A 20,930-nucleotide genomic window follows, 5' to 3' on the forward strand; every position below is an offset into this window, starting at 1 on the left:
TCTAACTTTCTAACATCTTTTTTCACTAGCAGCTACTGGTGGAGCTCTTCATCTGACTGTGCTGGCGTCCTCTGGTTAAATAAAGTACATGTCGCTGTTTTTATGTGTCGACAGGTTTTAGAATCAAAACCTCAAAAAATAAAAGCGCAACTCAAAAAGACAATTTCAAAATAAAACTGAAACTCAAAAACAGGATTTCAGAATGGCGAGAAAACAAATCGCCATCTGAGAAATAGGATTGTGCTTTGGGTTATAGCTTTTGGTTGGAAATTGTGGGTTTTGGTTCTCAATTTATGCATTTTGATTCACAGATTTGGGGTTTTGATGCGAGGTTTTACTGTTTTGATGTGCAATACTTTAGGCGCTAATTTGACACGATACACCCCACTCTGTGGCATGTAGACACATGAAGAAAAAAAAACACTAAATTCACACATGCCCCAATTAAGCCTCCACCTGGTTTGTCGCCCGACACGCTCCGTCCTCGCACTGGGCCCTAAAAAAAAGGGGGGGGGGGGGGGGGGGGCAATGATGTGGCTCTCAGTGAAAATGAGTTTGACACCGCTATTTTAGAGCATCAAAAACAAACCATGCCCACCCTGACTCATACATCAACACACACACCATAAAACCAAAAGGTAAAAACAGGATAAAACCAGCACAGCACAGGTCCTTGAAAGGGCGTGGCACCTCTCTGCGGGTCCTAAGTCCAATGATTATGGAGAAGAGAGGGGTTGTTGTCGCTCTCTGTTGGCCGCAGCAGAGACCAAGAAGAAAAGTGTCTGAGCTCTGAAGCCTGAAGCCCACTGGCAGGAGCTGGGGCACCGAGGCCTGGGGTTAGCAGCCACAAGCTGCAGTTGTAACCAGACACACTCAAGCTGTTCAGACACTCCATGCCCTGCTGCAGAGAGGAGAGTATCCTGGGGGGTAGAGGGGTAGAGCTGGAAGCCCACAGTCTGTAACTGTATGGAGTGATATTTCTGACACCACGTTGCACACAAAACTTTCTAAGTTTTTTGCTCAAAAATTGTTTTTTTGCGTTTGCAAAACACATTTTTTCGCATGCGTTGTGTCAAATCTCGCTTTTGTCCCATCTTTGATTTTGCTGATTACTTTGAGTGCGATTTAGCGTGATATGACTGCCATTGGCATCGCCAAAAAGAAATTTGCATGTGTTGTGTGTCATCTCACTTTTTTCCTATCTTTGCTGAGTTAAGTTTCGGATGTGACATAACCAAGCTGCCATCAAACAGCTGCTGATTGGTCCAGATTCTAACTAATCACATTGCCATGTAAATCTAACATGGTGTCTGCTGCCGAGGCTCAACCAGCTCTTTTTAACCTCATTTTTGTATTTTTGGATGACGACGTTTTCTTTTTTTTAAATATAATTTTAACAATAATTCATACTTTCTTTTTATTAGCATTAGTTCATTTTTATTAAGTCAGATTTTTGAATTCATGGCTGAGGATCTCCTGAAACTGTCATGTTTATCTGCTGACATTAAATCAACAGGCCTGTGTGTGATCTGTGAATCCTGCAGTTCAAAATATTAGTGAAAAGTGTGATTTTCTTTAAGGGCTGTTTGTTGAAACAAAACAATAAAAGATTCAAAGCACATATTATTTAATGCTGCACACGTGTTTGGGATCAGATGAACAGCAATAATAAGCAAAAGAATGATGGCTTACCACAGTAAACTCAATGTATATAACACAGAAGAGGCATTTTTTGACTTTTATTATCATTTATGTTTTAGAACTTGTAAGCGTTTGTCCAAAGTTAAAAAATATTAGTCATAAAAAATGCTATTTTCTCTTAATATTTCAACCATTTTTGACTAAAATAAAATAATAGTTCAGATACAAATCTTAAAAAGTGTTGCTTCCCTGCTGGACGGAGTCAGAGCTTGACAGACATTTTAAACACGTTCATCACTACACTGACATGAATAAATACTAAACTCTGTTTGATTTTAGCTGCTCCTTCTGGGTTTTACTCTGAGAGAAACGGGCCAGAATCATTGAAAACGGCAGAACCCTGTACGAACAGAACCGACACAAAGTCTAAAGTCCATGTCTGGCTCGGCGCACCGTCAATATGAGACAGAGACACTTGATTGGTTAGAATCTGGACCAATCAGCAGCTGTTTGATGGCAGCTTGGTCATGTCAAACCGAAACTTAACTCAGCAAAGATAGGAAAAAAGTGAGATGACACACAACGCATGCAAATTTCTTTTTGGCGATGCCAATGGCAGTCATATCACGCTAAGTCGCACTCAAAGTAGTCAGCAAAATCAAAGATGGGACAAAAGCGAGATTTGACACAACGCACGCGAAAAATGTGTTTTGCAAACGCAAAAAACGTTTTTGAAAGCAAAAAAACAATTTTTGAGCAAAAAACTTAGAAAGTTTTGTGTGCAACGTGGTGGCAGAAATATCACTCCATAGTAACTGCTGTGCTATAAAATCAGAGAAGCCTAACAAAAACAGCAGTGTGCCTCTGCTGCCCCTAAATGCAGAAGAATCTGTAAAACCCAATTAATAAATATTAAACCAAACAGGCAGAGGCTCAGACCAAACAAACGGATCACCTGAGCAGTGAGGAGAAACTCATCCACGCCTTAAGCTCACTGGGGCGTAGAGGGGAGCTCCAGATGCCAGAGCTCTTTTCCCAGCTGAAAACACAATTTGTTTAAAAACCCAAAGCAGATTCACAGGGAGACAGCATCACCACACTTACCAGGAAGCACAGAGGGTTAGCCGCCAGGAAATGGGTGGGGTATGAGCACCAAACACAAGCCCTCAAGTGCTGGGCCAAACCATATTTATCCTACTCCCAGGTAGTTAGGGGGATCGCTGCAGCTGTGTGGTATCATCCTGCTACATTAAGTTTCCGGGAAAAGTAGGTGCATGGAAACATCTTGGTTGGGTGACCTTGACGCTGTGAGAACATGGCTTACTTTAGTCTCCAACACGCCTGTGTTGGAGCCATCCACCTCCACGATGAATTGCATGGCTGGGTCCGGGTGATGGAGGATGGGCACATGGGTAAAGCTCTGTTTCAGCGTCTGGAATGTCTGGAACAGTAGCTGGAGTCCTTAGTAGCTTGGGTGCGGCCTGCAGAAGAGTGGAGAGGAGCCGCCACTGTGCTGAAGCCACGAATGAAACGCCGGTAGAAGTTGTCGAACCCGAGGAACCGCTGCAGTTCCTTCACTGTGGTCGGCTGGGCCCATTGCAGCACTGCCTCCGCCTTGCCCTGGTCCGTTGCCACGCCCACCAAGGTTTTATGGAACTGGCACTTCTCCCCTTTGGCACACAGATGGCGTTCGATCATCCACTGTAACACCTGGTGGACATGCTCAACGGGCTCCTCAAACGTGTCAGAGTAAACCAGGAAGTTGTCTATGTAAACAACAAAGGAGCGTTGCAACATGTCACGGAAAATGTTGACAAAAGCCTGGAACACAGAGGCAGCATTACAGAGACCAAAGACTATCTCTGTGTTTCTGCTTAAGTGGGATTCTAAGATTGTCAGTTCTTTAAGCTTTTTGAAATAAAAACAGATTTAAATTATTAATAAAATAGCACACGTGACTTTGTTTTATAGTCTTTAATTTTTAGTTAAAATACAGTTTTAGTTTGGCCATAAAAAAGCAAACTGTAAGAGCGTTTGGTTATAAATCTTCTTGCATGAGCTTCTTGAAAGCATTTTGTTAGACATGAAATAAATCTTAAGTGATTCAGCAGCAAAACAGCATTACAGGAAGAAAATCTAGCAAAAAGTAACAAAAAGTATTAGTTTGTGATTATGAGAGTAAAACAGGTTTGAAAGTACATTTCTGCATTTGATTTTTTAAAAGATGGGAGTGAAACGATCAAATCTCAAAGCAGCATCTCTAATTTCAGAGCAAACTTCAAGTTAGAGTTAAAGACAACACTCATTTTCTATAAATTATTGATGTATATGTGTGTACATATGATGACACTCTACTTGCAATAACAGCAACGACAATAATGACAGTGCTAACTGTGATGCACACTATGATGGTTGCTGCAATGTTGAGACAGCGAGCAGTGGCGCCGTAGTGACGGGCGCCTTCCAGGTCTCCGACTACCTTCCGGTCTCTGGACTAAAAAGACAAGAAAATAATAGAAACGTGTCAGCAGCATCCAGAAAAAAACCTCCAGACATGAATATTCCCCACAATCACATTTACAGAGTCAAAGAAAGGAAAGGAAATTGATTTTAATTGTGTGACCCAAAATGAAATCCTGTTATTATATGTTGTAACAAACATTCAAAGAACATAAAAATAAGTCTCTGAGGAAAATATTAGAAACATTAACATGAACTCACCTTGATGGAGAAGATGAGAGCTGCCAGTCCCAGGCACATTGGGTTGGAGTACAAAAAGCAGCAGAGGGACCAGACGATGTGGTCCCTCGGGGGCTCAGCTTGGAGGACAATGGTGTTGTGACCCCCTGCAGCTGTGGTGGTATAAAGCTGTCCGGGGTACATGTGCTGTGGAGTTCCCTGCATTGGAATATCCTGGGCAGAGAGAGGTGCATTTGGGTAAACAGGATTCATCGCTCTTGGCTTGGCAGCAGTCCCAGGTGTGTGTGAGCTCCAGGAGTCCACAGCAGCTTTTGAGGTTTAACTTCCTCCTGACGTCAGAGGTTTATGCATTACATTAACGCTTGTTTTTATTGTTCAAAAGTAAAAGTAAAATTATAAGACGTAATAGGTAATATTTGTAGGTAATATAATACCTACAAAACCCAACCCCTTTAAGGGTACTGCAAAGTATTTCACTTTGAGAGGAAGGGGTTATATGGTGATGAATACGAATTGAAAATGAAAATATGCCTTATAGAATTTGTTGACATGAATAAAAAAGACTGTTTAACTGCCATCAAAAAAAGGTTTTTGGCTGTGTGGCAATTTTTAACTGTTAACTTTGTGCTTTAAACCATCACATTTTGTTTGACAGAGTCTCTCTTGTAATACACACATGTGGATGCTAGATGCAATGACTCAAGATGTATTAGTATGTCTTAACATTTTTATTACTCTTGTAATGAGTGAATACAAGCAATGTCATGGACAAACATATTTAACTTAAAATTGTGTCTTGATTTGTTCATTCATTCATCTTCTAATCTATTTTTCCATCTCTCGGTCATGGGGCTGCCAAGGCCAATCCTGGCCACTTGTGGGCAAAGGCAGGAGAGAACCTGGACAAGTAACCAGTCTGTCATGACGCATGTTTATGGATGGTGGGAGGAAGCTGGAGACCCTGGAGTCAGATAAATATGAAGGCCCGAGACCATAAAAAAATTTGTAAACCAATAAAAGAACTTTAAAATCAATTTATTATTACATCATTTACTGGCCTCAACAACCATCAGTGTCTAGACTCTAGACAGTGTTTATCCATCTATGGTCCAAGCTTATCCAGGATAAAGACATCCTCCGCCAAAAGACTATAGACTATTTTGTGCACATTCTTATATCACAAACACATTTACATTCCTAAGATCTCTCCCTATTGAATTGTCAATTTTGCCTGAGACAGCTTTCTTTGTAAAGATTTAAAATTGCACATATTCACAGAAATTATGCTTAAAATATTCACCCTTTACCCCCACTTTTCTAAGTAAAAAGATACATTTTTGCATTTAATAAAGAAACATGCAAAAATTGCTACAATTATGCAGATATTCTGTTTGAATACTGTTGATTTATTTTAATAAAAGGCACAACTTAGCATATCAGCATGAGTTTGCATCAGTTTTGCAATAAAAAAGCGATGAAGAATGTGTTTCGGGGGTAAAGTGAGGAAGTACCCAGGTGCAGAGAGGAGGAGGCGGGAGGTTTAAGGAGAACAGGATCTAAAGCAAAATTCACTGCTGAGCAGGCTAGAAACACTCAAAAACTTGAGATACTAGAAAGGCACTGAAACAGGGAACATCAAAACTATGGAGCAGCATGGGAGGCAGGAAAAGACAAGACTTAAATAAACACAAGGCAACAAGACACAGGTGGAAACACTCAGGACTGATGGGGAAAGGTAAAACTCGAAACCAACAATAAAACAGGAAATACTACAAAATAAAACAGGAATAAACTCAAACCTAAACAGGAAACCAAGCAACCAAACACAAAGAAACTGAATATGTCTACATTACCCCCCCCCCCCCCCCCCACCCTCTCAAGGAACCGCACCGAGGTTCCACCTAGAGCCAAGGAGGAGGGGGCCTGAAAGGCTAACACAAGGGCCAACATACTCTGGAGGACGGCCGGGAGGCCGCGCAGTGCAGCGCGGCGGGTCTGTGTGTTAAAGTCCCCCTCTGATGAAAATCATGTTTTTTAAGTTTTTGACATGTATGTGTGGCATTATTTGTAAAAAAAAATGTAAAAAAAAAATTCTTTTCATTTTGCATTTCTGAATATTTCTCATTTTAAATAGCTGGCAATCAAACTGTCAGCTCAGTGACGCATGCGCTTTGCACAAGCTCCTGGATCTGCCCCGTCCAGTGTGTACAAGCTCAGGTGGGGCAGAAAGAGAAGACAGCACATTGCTGCTTTTTTTAACTTTAAACCCTTTCCATCTTTCCACCCTAAAAACTCACCTAAAGCTCACTTAGGAAAAGCCTTTGATTAAAAAATAGTAATGTGAAGTTTAGTTTGTTCTCATGTCGACTGACTTCACTTTCTGTTCCTCAAAATCTCCCCTTTTTGCTCTGTGACTTGTAAAGTGAATGAGCAGGTTCTTTTTACCTCTCACTTTGCATAAAGTCCCTAGAAAAAGCTGGCACTTATTTGCCTGTCATATTAAGTTGGCACCTCACTGGTCCCTGACCCATTAAGCTCTGTGACCGACTCAAACAGAGAGCTGTTCATGGAGCGCTTTGCTTTCCCCGTCAGCCTTCCTGCCTTATTTAACCTCTCCCAACCCCTCCTGTCCTTTGTTTCCAATTCCCTTGCCTTTGTTTTCTTGAAAAACACTACCGTAATTCCGTCTGAAAGTGTTCAGATTAATGTCATGTTGGTTGCAATCAAAGCAACGTTAATAAGTAATGAGTTACTGCGCCTTTAAGAGCTGAAGCTAGTTGACTGCAAAGGTTCTGATAAAGATGTTGGGGGCTTTTAACACAGCGTGATCCTTGTCGCGATGCAGACAGACACAACATTTGGCGAACGAGGACCGATGGCTGGGGTCCTTTGAGGACTATTTGCTGGCTTTGGGCCACACGGATCTGGCCGAAGTGCTGAAGTGTGCGCTCCTCTGCCATTGCCTCGGACAGGAGGGCCAACGAATCTTTGCAACGCTCAGCTTATCGGATGATGAGTACGCTATTGCCACGGCCGCACTGAAGTCCCATTTTTGTTTGGGGAGGAACCGTCAGATGTGTCATTTTGAGTTTCGGCAGCGCGGTCAGCAGCCGGGTGAGGCTGTCGCACATTTTGTTTCAGCAGTACGTGAGCTGGGAAACCTCTGTGATTTTGGGACATTAGAGGAGGGACTCATAGTCGACCAGTTAATTGAAAAAACGTCTTCAAATCAGCTGAGGGAGAGGCTGTTACTGGAATCTGACTCCATGACATTGGCAGATGCCTTAGTGATCGGGAACCAGTTGGAATCTGCCCTGTCAGAGGCGCACAGATTCGCCCGCGCTGTAGACCCGCCTGTGACGTCATCACTGCAGACGCAAACCGTAACACTGCCCGCAGAGGTTTCTGATGATCTACCGGTCAAGAGAGTTGACAGCAGACCCAGAATGAGTGGGTCCCGGCGTTGTAATAACTGTGGCTCCATTCAACACTCTGCTAGAGAACAGTCCTGTCCTGCAAACGCTGCCGTAACTGCAACAAGCTGAACCATTTTGCACGCTGCTGTCGCTCTTCTCCGGTGTGCGCTGGCGCTTTCACCATTCCTATTAACTCAGTGCAGAGCTCACTTCCCGCTTTCAAGCTTTGTAGTGTGGGCACAGCCACCAGAGCGGTGTCAGTGACAAAGGAAGCAGGCGAGGTCACTCTAGACACAGAAAGCGATGATGACTTGGTGCACATTCTGCATGGGCCCTTCAGCTCAGTAGTTACCTTGGCTGAGCTGCAAACGGCCTCTGCTGACGATGTCACTTTTGCGATTCTCCGCATTTACATCCAGGATGGGTGAGGATGGGTGGCCAGCCAAGGTGGATGACAACCTGCCCCCCTACTACCGTTTTCGGAATAAGCTTTCCTGCTGGGGGTCAGTGTGCGTGGCTCATGGCCACTGAGCATTTGTCCCTGAGACCCTTAGATCCAGAGTAATTCACATGGCGCACGAAGGGCACTTAGGGGAGGTCAAAGTGAAGCAACGGTTCTGTAATATAGTGTGGTGGCCTCACATAGATTCAGATGTTGAGGAGCTGGTACATAATTGTGCCTGTTGCCTTCTGATTGGGAAGACTGGTCTGCCAGCTACGGCACCAATCAACCCAGCCCTGTGGCCATCATTGCCTTGGGAACACATCCAGATTGAACTCTGTGGAGAACTCCATGGGACACCTGCTCATGCACGTTACCTCCTGGTTGTGCATGATCTGCATTCCAAATGGCCAGAGGTTTTTCAGCTGAGTTCTGTTACCACACACACCATCACCTGCCGACTGGAAGAACTGTTTGGATGGTGGGGGCTTCCCAGTGTGGTTACAACACATAATGGCCCCCAGTTCATCTCAGCTAAGTTCATTGAGTTTCTGATAATATGCTCCATCAAGCACATCAGAACAGCAGCGTACCATCCGGAGAGTAATGGAGGGCTGGAAGGGCTTAATAAAACCCTCAACAATGGGATTTATGCCTGTATGGAAGAAGGGAAAGTTTTCAGCGAGGCCCTCAACCAAACTCTTTTGATCATTCGAGCATCAAAGCACTCCACCTGTCATGTCCTGTCAACTACTCCCTCCTCCCCCCTCCTTCCTGTTGTGGACGCGACCAGCTGCAACCACTTAACCTCATCTTCTCTGCCTTCTTGAGCTCCTCCTGGATCTTCAGCCGGTGCCAGTTCGTTGTTCCTCCTATGGTGCATAGTCTGGTCAACTCATGTTTATGAGGGGGGGGGAATCTGAATCTTTTCAAGTTTCCAAGTTTTTATTCGTTCCTGTCAAGATCTGCAATCAGAACCAAGTTTATGAATTCAAAGCTCTCGTTGATTCTGGGGCTGAGCATAGCAAAGTCTCGCTCATTACCTCTCTCTCCCTGTCGAAGTTCTTGACAACGCTGTTAATGCTGCGGGTCTGGGGGGGTAAACAACTTTCACGCATTACCAAACGCACCGGTCCTGTTCTCGTTCTTACCTCTGGTAACCATCGGGAATACCATCATTTTTTCATCACTCAGTGTCCCCAGACACCATTAATTCTTGGATTTTCTTGGTTACGGACGCATAATCCTAGTATTGATTGGATTTCTTCGCGCATAACTAACTGGAGCACATTCTGTATGGCTAACTGCCTGCATTCAGCTGTTCCGCCCACCAAACTACCTGACTCAGGTCCTGATAAAGAAATTGATCTGTCTAACATTCCCACCTGTTATGATGACCTACGCTCCGTCTTCAGTAAATCACGGGCCTGTGCTTTACCTCCACATCGGCCATACAACTGCTCCATCGAATTACTTAATGGCGCTCCCCTCCCCAAGGGAAATTATATAATCTTTCGGGTCCAGAAAAGAGCTCCATGGAGAACTATATTCAGGAGGCTCTTTCTCTGGGTCATATTCATCCGTCTTCTTCTCTAGTCGGCGCAGGGTTTTTTTTTGTGGAGAAAAAGGATACGACGTTACGGCCGTGCATAGACTTTCGTGAATTAAATCAGATCACCGTCAAGCATTAATATTCCTTGCCTTTACTGGAATCTGTTTTCAACTCTGTCCAACACGCTCAAATTTTTACTAAGCTATATCTTAGAAATGCTTATCCCATCGTGCGCATGCGCGAAGATGATGAGTGGAAAACGGCTTTCAACACCCCGTTGGGCCACTTCGAATACTTAGTCATGCCGTTCATGCTGTTCGGGCTTACTAACGCCCCTGCAGTGTTCCAACGTCTGGTGAATGATGTCCTCAGGGAGTTTTTAAATCGTTTCGTCTTCGTGTACTTAGACAATATTCTCGTTTTCTCCCCCAATGAATCTCAACACGAAAATCATGTCCGTCTGGTCCTAGAAAGGCTTCTTGCTAATCAGCTGTATGTAAAAGCTGAGAAGTGTGAGTTTCACGTGCCCTCCGTCCCCTTCCTGGGGTATATCATTGAAGCAGGCAATATTCGTCCCGACCTCGCTAAGATCGAGGCTGTCGCTCAGTGGGAGACACCCCAAACCCGTAAGAAACTCCAACAGTTCCTGGAGTTTTCTAACTTCTATCGTCGTTTCATTTGGAATTACAGCAGTATAGCAGCTCCTCTCACGCAACTCACCTCCATCAATCACCCTTTCATCTGGAACTCTGCCGCTGATGCCGCCTTCAAACGTCTAAAGACCTTGTTTGTGTCTGCATCTATCTTCATTCAACCGGACATTTCAAAACAATTCATTGTGGAAGTCGACGCCTCGGACTCGGGTGTGGGCGCTGTTTTGTCCCAGCGCAAAGACACTACTGGGAAACTTAAGCCCTGTGCGTTTTTCTCATGCAAATTAAGTCCGGCAGAGCGGAACTACGATGTTGTCAATCGTGAGTTGCTGGCTATCAAGCTCGCGTTGGAAGAATGGCGTCACTGGCTGGAGGGGGCGGAACAACAATTTATTGTTTGGACGGACCATAAGAACTTGGCGTATTTACGCAGTGCAAAACGGCTTAACTCTCGTCCATCCAGATGGTGTTTATTTTTTGATTGCTTCAACTTTACCATCACATATCGTCCAGGCAGTCGTAACGTCAAGCCGGATGCCCTATCACGCAAAAACTCCATTTCTGACAACATCTCTGTCTCCACCGTTCTGTCAACATTCTGTTGTATCGGCAATCTGAGAGATGTGACCGCCGGTGTCACGAACCCTCCAGGCACCTTCTATGTACCAGACTCCCTCAGGTCCGAGGTCTTCACCTGGGGTCATACCTCACGTCTCGCCTGCCACGGAGGTATTTATCGGACTATTCGACTCCTCAAACGTTGTTTTTTCTGGCCCACCTTGGAACGTGATGTTAAGGAGTACATAGCAGCTTGCAGTAGGTGTGCTTGCTCCAAGACGTCTAACCGGCCTCCCTCTGGTCTCCTGCTGCCGCTGCCAATCACAAGCCGTCCCTGGTCCCACATTGCTGTGGATTTGTCACAGGATTTCCCCCATCACAGGGTCATATGGTCATACTAACCGTTATTGATCGTTTCTCCAAAGCCGCCCAGTTTATTCCACTTCCTCAACTACTTACTGCCTCTGAGACCGCTGACGCCCTTGTCAATCACGTCTTCAGACATCATAGCATCCCTTGTGACATCGTGTCTGATCGTGGCCCCCAGTTTACGTCCCAAGTCTGGATAGCATTCTGCTCCGCCCTGGGGGCCACGGTCAGTTTAACATTTGGTTACCACCCTCAGGCTAACGTTCAAGCGGAGCGGGCCAACCAAGAACTGGAGGCCACCCTCAGGTGCTTGGCAGCCCAGAATAACTCGGACTGGTCCAAGTACCTGATTTGGGTCAGACTGACAGATTCAATGAATTGTAACCCATGTGTCCATGGATTACATGAAATCTTTCCACCTTTATCATGGTAGGGATAACGGGTCAAAGTAAGTGTGGGGTCATCTAAGACAGCACAAGGGTTAAGCAGCAACTCTGCGTGATCCTTGTCAATGCAGACACAACACAAGTCCTTATTTGTTTCTGAAGATATTGTGCTTTGTTGGAGCAGGTGTGAAATCTGACCCGAAACCAATGCAGACCAAACAAACAGATCCTGGCCTGGCTGGACACGTCTTGGTTTATTTATGAAAGGTCAGATAACAATTTGCCCAGTTTTTTTCTTCATGATAAATTTGTTTTGGGCAAAACCCCTTCTCTTTGAAAATTGATCATGGAGGTGAAATCAATAACTTCAGTGTGTGACCGAATGGAATTCTATGACACCAGGTTTTTCAAATGTCGGAATAGAGCTGAGAAAGAAAGAGTAAGATTCCCCAGATTTTCACCACTGCACTCTTCCAATTGAAAGTGGTAGACTTGAGCAAGTCAGCAATAAAAAAAAGAAAAAGAAGAAAAAAACCTCTCTGCTTCCTTTCCAGAACACCATAGGCTAGATGCGCTCAAGAACTTGGTTTTAGCATGTTTTTGAACACGCATCACCTGCCTGGTTTTTCCGTAGCTTAAAGGCAAGTCATATGATGTTGTATATATTTCTCCATTTACAGTCAAATCAAGTTACAGGAAAAACATTATTTTTAGGATTATAAATAAACATCTGTGTCATGGTTTGAGTTTCTTTTGTATTGGTTTTTGCTTTCTGTCATGGTTAAGTTCTGTTTCCTGTTTTATTTTGAAAGGTTTCCTGTCTTGTCTTGTGTCGTGAGTTTTACTTCCTTTGGTCCCCATCTGCCCTGATTGTGTTCACCTGTGTCTTGTCTGCCCTGTCTGTATATAAGTTCTGTCTCTGCCTTCCTCCTGTGCTGGTCCATTAACTTCTGGTCGTGTGTTTAACATCTTCATGTGTCTTCGTCCGTTCATGCCATGTTTCATGCCACGCCACAGTGAGTTTTTGTTTGTCATCCTGCTCTGCAGCGCTTTTTGTTCTAATTAAACCCCTTGCCCTTGACCCCGTTTGCCTCCCGTCTCTGCGCCTGGGTCCTACCGGCTCTCGAGCCACCCCCCACATGACAATCTGCTTGTTAATTTACATCTAAGAATCATAATGTGTTTGGCAAAAAACAATCCTTTTTTATGTTCATGAATATGATTTTATACTACATTTTTAATTGTGATAAGCCAAGCATGCCCTAAGGAATCACACAGTGGCATACAGAAAAAAATAGTTGTCTCAACATTAACTTAATGCAATTTAATGAGTGTGCCTGCTGTGCTTCTGAGTGAATATATCAAGGTACTTAATACGCGTGTGTGTTTTTTTGTTAAGGATGGCAATTGTTACTCCACTGATAAAACAAGGCAAAATAAATGCAGTTATTTCCAAATCTCTCCCTGCCCTGCAGTGTTTCTGCGCATGCAGAAAATAGTGGTTCTATTCTTTAAACAGTGAGCCAATTTAAAGACAGCCAGCATTAAGTGAAATGTTTGAATGTGATCATTACAACAAATAGAGGAGACCTTGTTTGAAAGCAGGAAGGGCGTCAACAGAAACTGTTTATTTCAGCGGGAGTTGTGGGAAAACCATAAAGGATCACTTCACAAATTATATTTTTAGTCAATGCAAATTTGCAAGTTTTGCATGGTGTGGTTTCTCAGATGACAGGTTTTCTATGCATAAAAAATCTATCAAACTCAACAAACCAGCTCTTTAACAGGAGCAATACAACTTACACCTCAGAAAAACATTGCTGAATAATTGCATAAAAATAAGATAAGTAAAAAAAAGGAAACTAATCCAACAAATCATTGACTTTTTTGAGACCACAATTTCATTTGAATGTGACAATTTTACATTGTTCTTCAAAAATATATTTACCGTGTGAAATTTTAATATGAGGTCCTATTGGAAATACATCCAAAATGTTGGATTAACCCTCCCCCCCCTTACTCACTTTTAGAGTGTGAATTACGGAAGTGTTTTTATCAAGAAAACAAACGCAAGGGAGGTGGAAACAAAGGACAGGAGGGGTTGGGAGAGGTTAAAAAAAGCAGGAAGGCTTACGGGGAAAGCGAAGCGCTCCATGAACAGCTCTTTGTTTGAGTCGGTCACAGAGCTTAATGGGTCAGGCACCAATGAGGTGCCAACTTAACCCTTGTGCTATCTTAGATGACCCCACCCTTACTTTGACGTGTTCTCCCTACCATGACAAAGGTGGATAAAGGTGGAAAGATTTCATGTAATCCATGGACACCAGTGAAGATCACAAATCATTGAAGAAAAAAGGTTCAGAGCACTGTCTAGTGGGTCTAGATGACCCCACTGCCAATGTTAAAGTGCCTAGGATAGCACAAGGGTTAATATGACAGGCAAATAAGTGCCAGCTTTTTCTAGGGACTTTATGCAAAGTGAGAGGTAAAAAGAACCTGCTCATTCACTTTACAAGTCACAGAGCAAAAAGGGGGAGATTTTGAGGAACAGGAAGTGAAGTCAGGAGACATGAGAACAAACTAAACTTCACATTACTATATTTTAATCAAATGCTTTTCCTAAGTGAGCTTAGGTGAGTTTTTAGGGTGGAAAGATGGAAAGGGTTTAAAGTAAAAATCTGTACAGAAAGACTCACATATTCTTTATTTGTCTATGTGGAATAAACTAGCTGGAATAACAAAAGTCTGTAATCTTTACTTCTGGTTGGACAGTTTTTCTTTTGTTTGTTCCGTGCTGAAAAACCGCAACTTTTAATTAGGATTATGTAGTTTTTAGCCAATATAAAAAAAACCTGTGTCGTTCTCTAGGTCGTAAGTTGAGTTGGAATTCCTTCACTGTTACTACAAAGTGCTCTATATAGTGTGTTCACCATTTTGTAGTGCTGTCTGAATCTACAATTCTAAATCTTGAAATTTCCCAGAAGTCTCTGGGAAAAACCAGTGCGCATCCATGCTTACTAGATTGGCTGATATTAACCACATTGCACTGCATTTGTACAATTTTTGTGAAAAGAAAAAATAATTCTAACTTATTTTTTTAATAAACTATCCAGGTTTTCATCATGAGAACACAATGAAATGATAAATACTTTCCGTAAATGCTCGTTTTTATTAGGTTTTTACTTTGTGAAATCGCTGATGTCATATTTGCTGCTTAAAAAAAGTGGTGAGTATGGTGTCTGAAACACTTCTAAAATCCAAGTTATTATATAGACTGCAGTTTTTTTGAATTAGGAATTAGGGGGGCAATTTGGACATGATCATAGTTTCTGCAGTAATTCATGAGAAATTTGCCTCTTAGTTGTGGGCGAGAGCGTTGGCATGGAGCAACCCCGTCCCCCCTTCCTGTCACCTTTAACATCTGTTTACACTCTTTCTTGTTAGTACGGAGCACGAAATACTATTCCTTTCCCACAAGATACTATTGCGTTCCCACAAGATACTATTCCGTTCCCTCACAATACTATTCCGTTCCCTCGAAATGATTAACTCGTGCGAACGCAATAATTATTTCGTTTGAACGCAATAATTATTCACGTCATAAGTCATTCACGCGGATATGCTCTCTGTACGCCGGCAAAAGCCGCTTTCAGGGGTAACTTCCGTGTCTCTGTGACCCACATTCGTTCAAAACAGGAACATGAAAAAAAAATTACTTTATTACTGTCTCAATGAATATAAGAAAAATATCAAAAGATTTATGATAACTAGGCTGCTTTGTCATACGATAGCTCCTGCTAGGCTACTACTAGTAGCTAGCTACTAGTATGGCTGCACCAGGTCTTTTATGTAGACTGGTGCTTGGTCATTAAGAGCTCTGTATGTTAAAACCAGGATTTTAAAATGCACTCTCTAGAGGATGGTGAGCCAGTGCAGCTGCATTAACAACGGGGTGATGTGTGAAAACTTGGATGACTTGGTTAAAAGCCTAGCAGCAGCGTTCTGGACAACCCGGAGCCGTTCTATAGATTTTGCCGGCATTTGGGCAACTGGCTGGCCAGTTGACAGACAGCTGATATTGTAGTTTAGGGTTGAATAGGAATAATAATATTCAGGACTTGTTTTTTATTAACTTTAGCAGTCAGTCGCTTTACATTCAAAGGCTATTAGGCTACATGCTAACTAACTAGCCGATCATTTATCCTGTTATTAATCTACGTCATAGATTTACAGCAGATACCTTCACATTTCTGTCTGTGTGTGTCTCATTACATTGTGTTGAAGACAGGGAGGATGTTTAGAGTACAAATTTATTTATTTTAAAAAGCACAAAAGCATCCATCGTATTCGTATTCACGTTCATTCACATCTGATACGACCTCCGTCATCTTGCTGCATAGGCCGCTTCTTGCCCCTACTTCCGTGTCTCTGTGAGCATTCAATAGGGGTAAAAATAAAGGCAAGAATGGTCGATCTGGTATTGTCTCGATGAAAATCTGAAAAATATCATATTATGCTGGATGCTTCGCCTAATGCACTTACCTTTAGCTCGTAGCATAACAACAATAGTAGTATGTCACGTTTCCCAACATGCCTTGCGGCCAATCATTGGCCAATCATCGTGTCCCTGTAACCAAGGTGTAACAACAAGACCAATGATTTTTCAGATTTTCATCGAGACAATAACAGATCGACCATTCTTGCCTTTATTTTTACCCCTATTGAATGCTCACAGAGAAACGGTAGTAGCGGCAGGAAGCGGCTTTTGCAGCAAGATGACAGAGTGCGTACCAGATGTGAACGTGAATACGATGGATGCTTTTGTGCTTTTTAAAATAAATAAATCTGTTCTCTAAACATCCTCCGTGTCTTCAATGCAATTTAATGAGACACAGACAGAAATGTGAATCAGAATCAGAAATACTTTATTGATCCCACACGTGGGAAATTTATTTGTTACCATAACAACTAACAGGGAAAAAAAGACTAAGAATAATATAAATAAAAAAACAAGAACAAGGATAATGTGGTATAATTTAAAGAGCTATTTACAAAACAGTGCAGGTAAAGAGATGTGCAAAATAAAGAAAAAGAGAAAGAAAATGTGCAAAGGTTATCTGCTGCATTGTGAGTTATTGAACAGGGTTATTGTATTGGGCAGGAAGGATTTCTGGTACCAGGGAGTTTTGGAAGGTATCTGCTGGAAATCTATGACGTAAATTAATAACAGGATAAATGATCGGCTAGTCAGTTAGCATGTAGCCTAATGTAGACCTGCCTGCTATGCTCCCTGATTGCCACCAGCTGACTTCACTCACCTCATCTGCCATGCTGCTTAAAAGGAGACCTCACTCATCAGTTCAACGCCAGTTCGTTGCCCCTTATGGTGACTAGGCCTGGTTCTCAGTTTAAGCTCTCATGCTCATGCCTTGCTCTCAGCCTTGCATTAATTCTCACTATTTGTCTCAGGATACCAACACCTCTCGAGTGACGTCAGCGCTGCCTTCCACTCTGCTGCTCTCAGGAAAACCTGAAGACCTCTCGTATCACACTTACCGCTCTAAGCCCTCCAGCCACGCCACCAGCTGCCGTCAAGAACGGACCTCATTCAGCCACAACTACTACCAGCCCTGGAGAATCAATAAACCGTTTCTCACCAAAAACTCACCTGTCTTCCTTCTGGGTTCTCACGCCTTGAGCGTCATGACAGAAGGAACTGGCCAAACTCCGAACCCAGCTGACCCAGAAGGACTTTGCTTCGCCGTCAATCAGCAGGGTATTGCCCTGGGCCGCCAAGCCGACGCCTTGTCGCAAGTTGCCTCTGCCCAACAGGAACTTTTTCGGCGTTTGGACGGTTTAACGCAATCGTTAATGGATCTGTCAGGTCAAATTGCTACCCCCACAGCACCTCCTCCTGCTTGCGGAATCGCCGCTGTTTCCGCCTCCACTCCCTCTCCTGAGAAGTTCCGCCTACAGCCAGACCCGTTTTACGGGTTGCAACCCAGTCTCATCCTAAAATGTGTAGTAGCTACATTTGTCCACATGGAAATGCGTGAGAGTTTTACAAAAACGCCCCCTAAACTGTGAGGCGGATACATTTCATTTTTCTATTCATTTTCTACGAGCCTTCTCAGGATCACGTGACTTTGGAGGTTTGGCCTGCCTTGAGCAAAAAACATGGCGGATGCACATTCATTTTTCGGTGGAATATCCCATAAAACAAGATATTTTGAGGACTAATTTTTATTTTGACAACATTTCTAGTGAGAAATATACCATTTTCTTTTAAAATATGCTTTCATTTTGGACATACAGTTTGTAGTTTGCTTGTTTCGTTCGACTTTTTCTCCCAAAGGCTCTGTTACGTTGGAGAAACACGTTAACTTTCATTCATATCTGCAGACGTGCGCGTGGGTCACGTGACTAATATGTTTCTCTTTTTTTTCGCAGAAAATGCAATAAAATAGGAGTGATTGTGGACTAATTTATTTTTGAAAACATTTCTAGCAGTATATATCCCCTTTATTTTCATAATATCCATTCATTGCAGACATGCAGTTCGTAGTTTGTTTGTTACGTTCAACTTTTCCTCAAAGGATCTGAATGCGTTTGATCTTTTCCATAAATATATGCGGGCTGACGTGGGTCACGTGACGTGAGTTTCTCTTTTTTTATATAGAAGATCTCGTGAAAAGGTACGTTGCTATTTATTAATTATTTTTATTTACATTTACGGACCCGTGTATAAGTTTCATGCTGTGTTGTTGCGACTTTGAAGGACATTTAAACAAACCGGAAGAATGTTGTTCAGGAACGGACTGGAGAGTTCTCTAAATTTACTTAGTGATTTATTTTATTCAATATTCTATTCACACTACAAGTCTAAATGCTGTGTACGATGTCTGATCTATTCCATCATATCTGTGGGCTGACGTGGGGTCATGTGACGCGAGTTTCTTTTTTTTCCTGTGGAAAAATCTCGTAAAATAAGATCGTCTGAGGTTTAATATTTAGGTTTAATAACATTTCTAGGGACTCATGTACTCTGTCGTAACGTCCATGCAAGCGTATTTTTTCAACATCAACTAGTTGAGTTTAGAAATACACTGTGTAAATAATAAAAAAAGACGTTTGGCTCTAAACTGGTTTCGTGATTGGTCTCACGTTTATCGGGAAGGTTAAGTTTTAAAAATAAGCCCAGCGACAAACAGGTTTTTATTTTTTTACAGAAATTAATGTTTCCAATACTAATGCAAACTTTTTGTTTTGCAGGTATCATGTCGCACGACAGATTGCAGTTGTTTTTTATACAAACTTTATTGACTGTAACAATTCAAAACAACAATTCCCAACAGCAACAAGAAAGAAACAAACCAGAGGATTATTATGAAATTTTTCACAATTTTTCACAAAAACATTGAAAAATTCATTCCAAAACTGTGCCGCAGCAAATCTAAAAGCTTTTTTTCCCATCTCTGTGCGCACTCTGGGCACAGAGAGCAGGAGCATGTCATTAGAGCGCAGGCTGTAGCTGCTGCTGCTCTTCAGTTCTACGAGCTGCTGAAGATAAGACGGTACCAACCCAAGAATGCATTTATAAATTAAAAGGTACCAATGTTTCAGTCTGCGCTGGGATAAGGAGGGCCAACCTACCCGAGCATACAGAACACAGTGATGGGTTAGTGACCTCATGTTTGTTATAAAACGCAGTACACCATGAAAGACAGTGTCCAAAGCATGCAAAGCATCAGCAGAAGCATTCATATAAATCACATCACCAAAATCAAGGACAGACATAAAAGTGGCAGTGACAAGATTCTTACGGGCTTCAAATGATAAACATGATTTGATTCTGAAATAAAAGCATAATTTTAGTTTCAGCCTGTGAGCCAGTTTCTGAATATGTGGTTTGAAAGTTAGTCAGTCATCAATTAAAATACCAAGGTATTTGTATTCTGTGACCAGTTCAATTAAATGTCCTTCTTTTGTAATAATTGGGAGCAGGTTTTGGAGTTTGGCTTTGCTTTTAGAGAATAGCATGTATTTAGTCTTATTAGAGTTTAAAACCAGTTTTAAATGATAAAAGGTGTTCTGCAGTTGATTAAAAGCTGATTGGAGCTTTGATATGGCAAGCTCAACTGAAAGTGCTGAAGTGTACAAGATAGTATCATCAGCATATAAGTGCAGGTTATCGATGATACCTTTATCGAGGTCGTTTATGTAGATGGTAAAAAGAAGCGGCCCAAGAATTGAGCCTTGTGGAACCCCTGCGAATACTTTTAAAAATATTGATTTTTGGTTCTGAACCTTTACACACTGTGTCCTGTCAGACAGGTAGTTTGCAAACCACCCGACTGTATGCTCTGACAGCCCAATACTGCACAGTTTCTGTTTAAGCACAGTATGGTCCACAGTATCAAAGGCTTTAGAGAGGTTGATGAAAAGGGCGGCACAGTGGTGTTTGTCATCCAGAGATTCGGATATGTCATTTAGAACTTTAAGAGTTGCAGTTGTTGTACTGTATTGCTTTCTAAAACCTGATTGTGATGGGCTTAAAATATTATTTGAAATGAGAAATTCTTTTAATTGTTCATTTATAAGACCTTCCAGGACTTTTGCCAAAATGGGTAACTTGGAAATTGGTCTATAGTTATTCAAATTTGTTGGGTCACCACCTTTAAGTAGAGGTAACACATAAGCCGATTTCCATACATGCGGAATGGTGTTTGTGGTCAATGACAAATTAAATAAATAGGTCAGTGGAAGTGCGATAGAATCTGCTTTTATAAAATATGGTTCCAGATCATCAGGACCAGCAGATTTAGTAGGATCAAGGAGTTTAAGGGCTTTTGAGACTTCTAAAGTTGTGAAGGGGGAAAATGAGAAATTATGTGACAAGTCTCTGTGATTCACAGGGAGGGAGTACTCAGCTGAATGTTTTATAGAACTAAATAATGATCCAGAGGAAACAAAATGCTTATTAAAACATGAAAGCATCTCTGTCTTGTCTGTTATATTACAAGTGTTTTTCATTATACTTGAAGGGAGCTCAACACCTGAATTATTTTCATTTAAGGACTTAACTATCTTCCAAAACTTTGAGGGATTATTTAAATTTTCTGTAGTATTTTTCAAAAAATAGTTCACATTTCGAATTGCAGTAGTGCAAGCATTGCGTAGTTTTCTGAATGCCAGCCAGTCAGATGCATAATC

At 42.2% G+C, this 20,930-nt stretch overlaps 1 long non-coding RNA gene across 1 annotated transcript in view; it reads left to right on the plus strand.

Moving 5' to 3' along the window:
• Positions 1–20,930, plus strand: part of LOC144992425 (uncharacterized) — a 278,631-nt gene that overhangs the window by 128,560 nt on the left and 129,141 nt on the right. The window lies entirely within an intron of this gene.

This window comes from Oryzias latipes, chromosome 6 (genome assembly GCF_053564925.1).
Source record: "Oryzias latipes strain Hd-rR chromosome 6, Olatipes_Hd-rR_3.1".
Classification (NCBI taxonomy): domain Eukaryota; kingdom Metazoa; phylum Chordata; class Actinopteri; order Beloniformes; family Adrianichthyidae; genus Oryzias; species Oryzias latipes.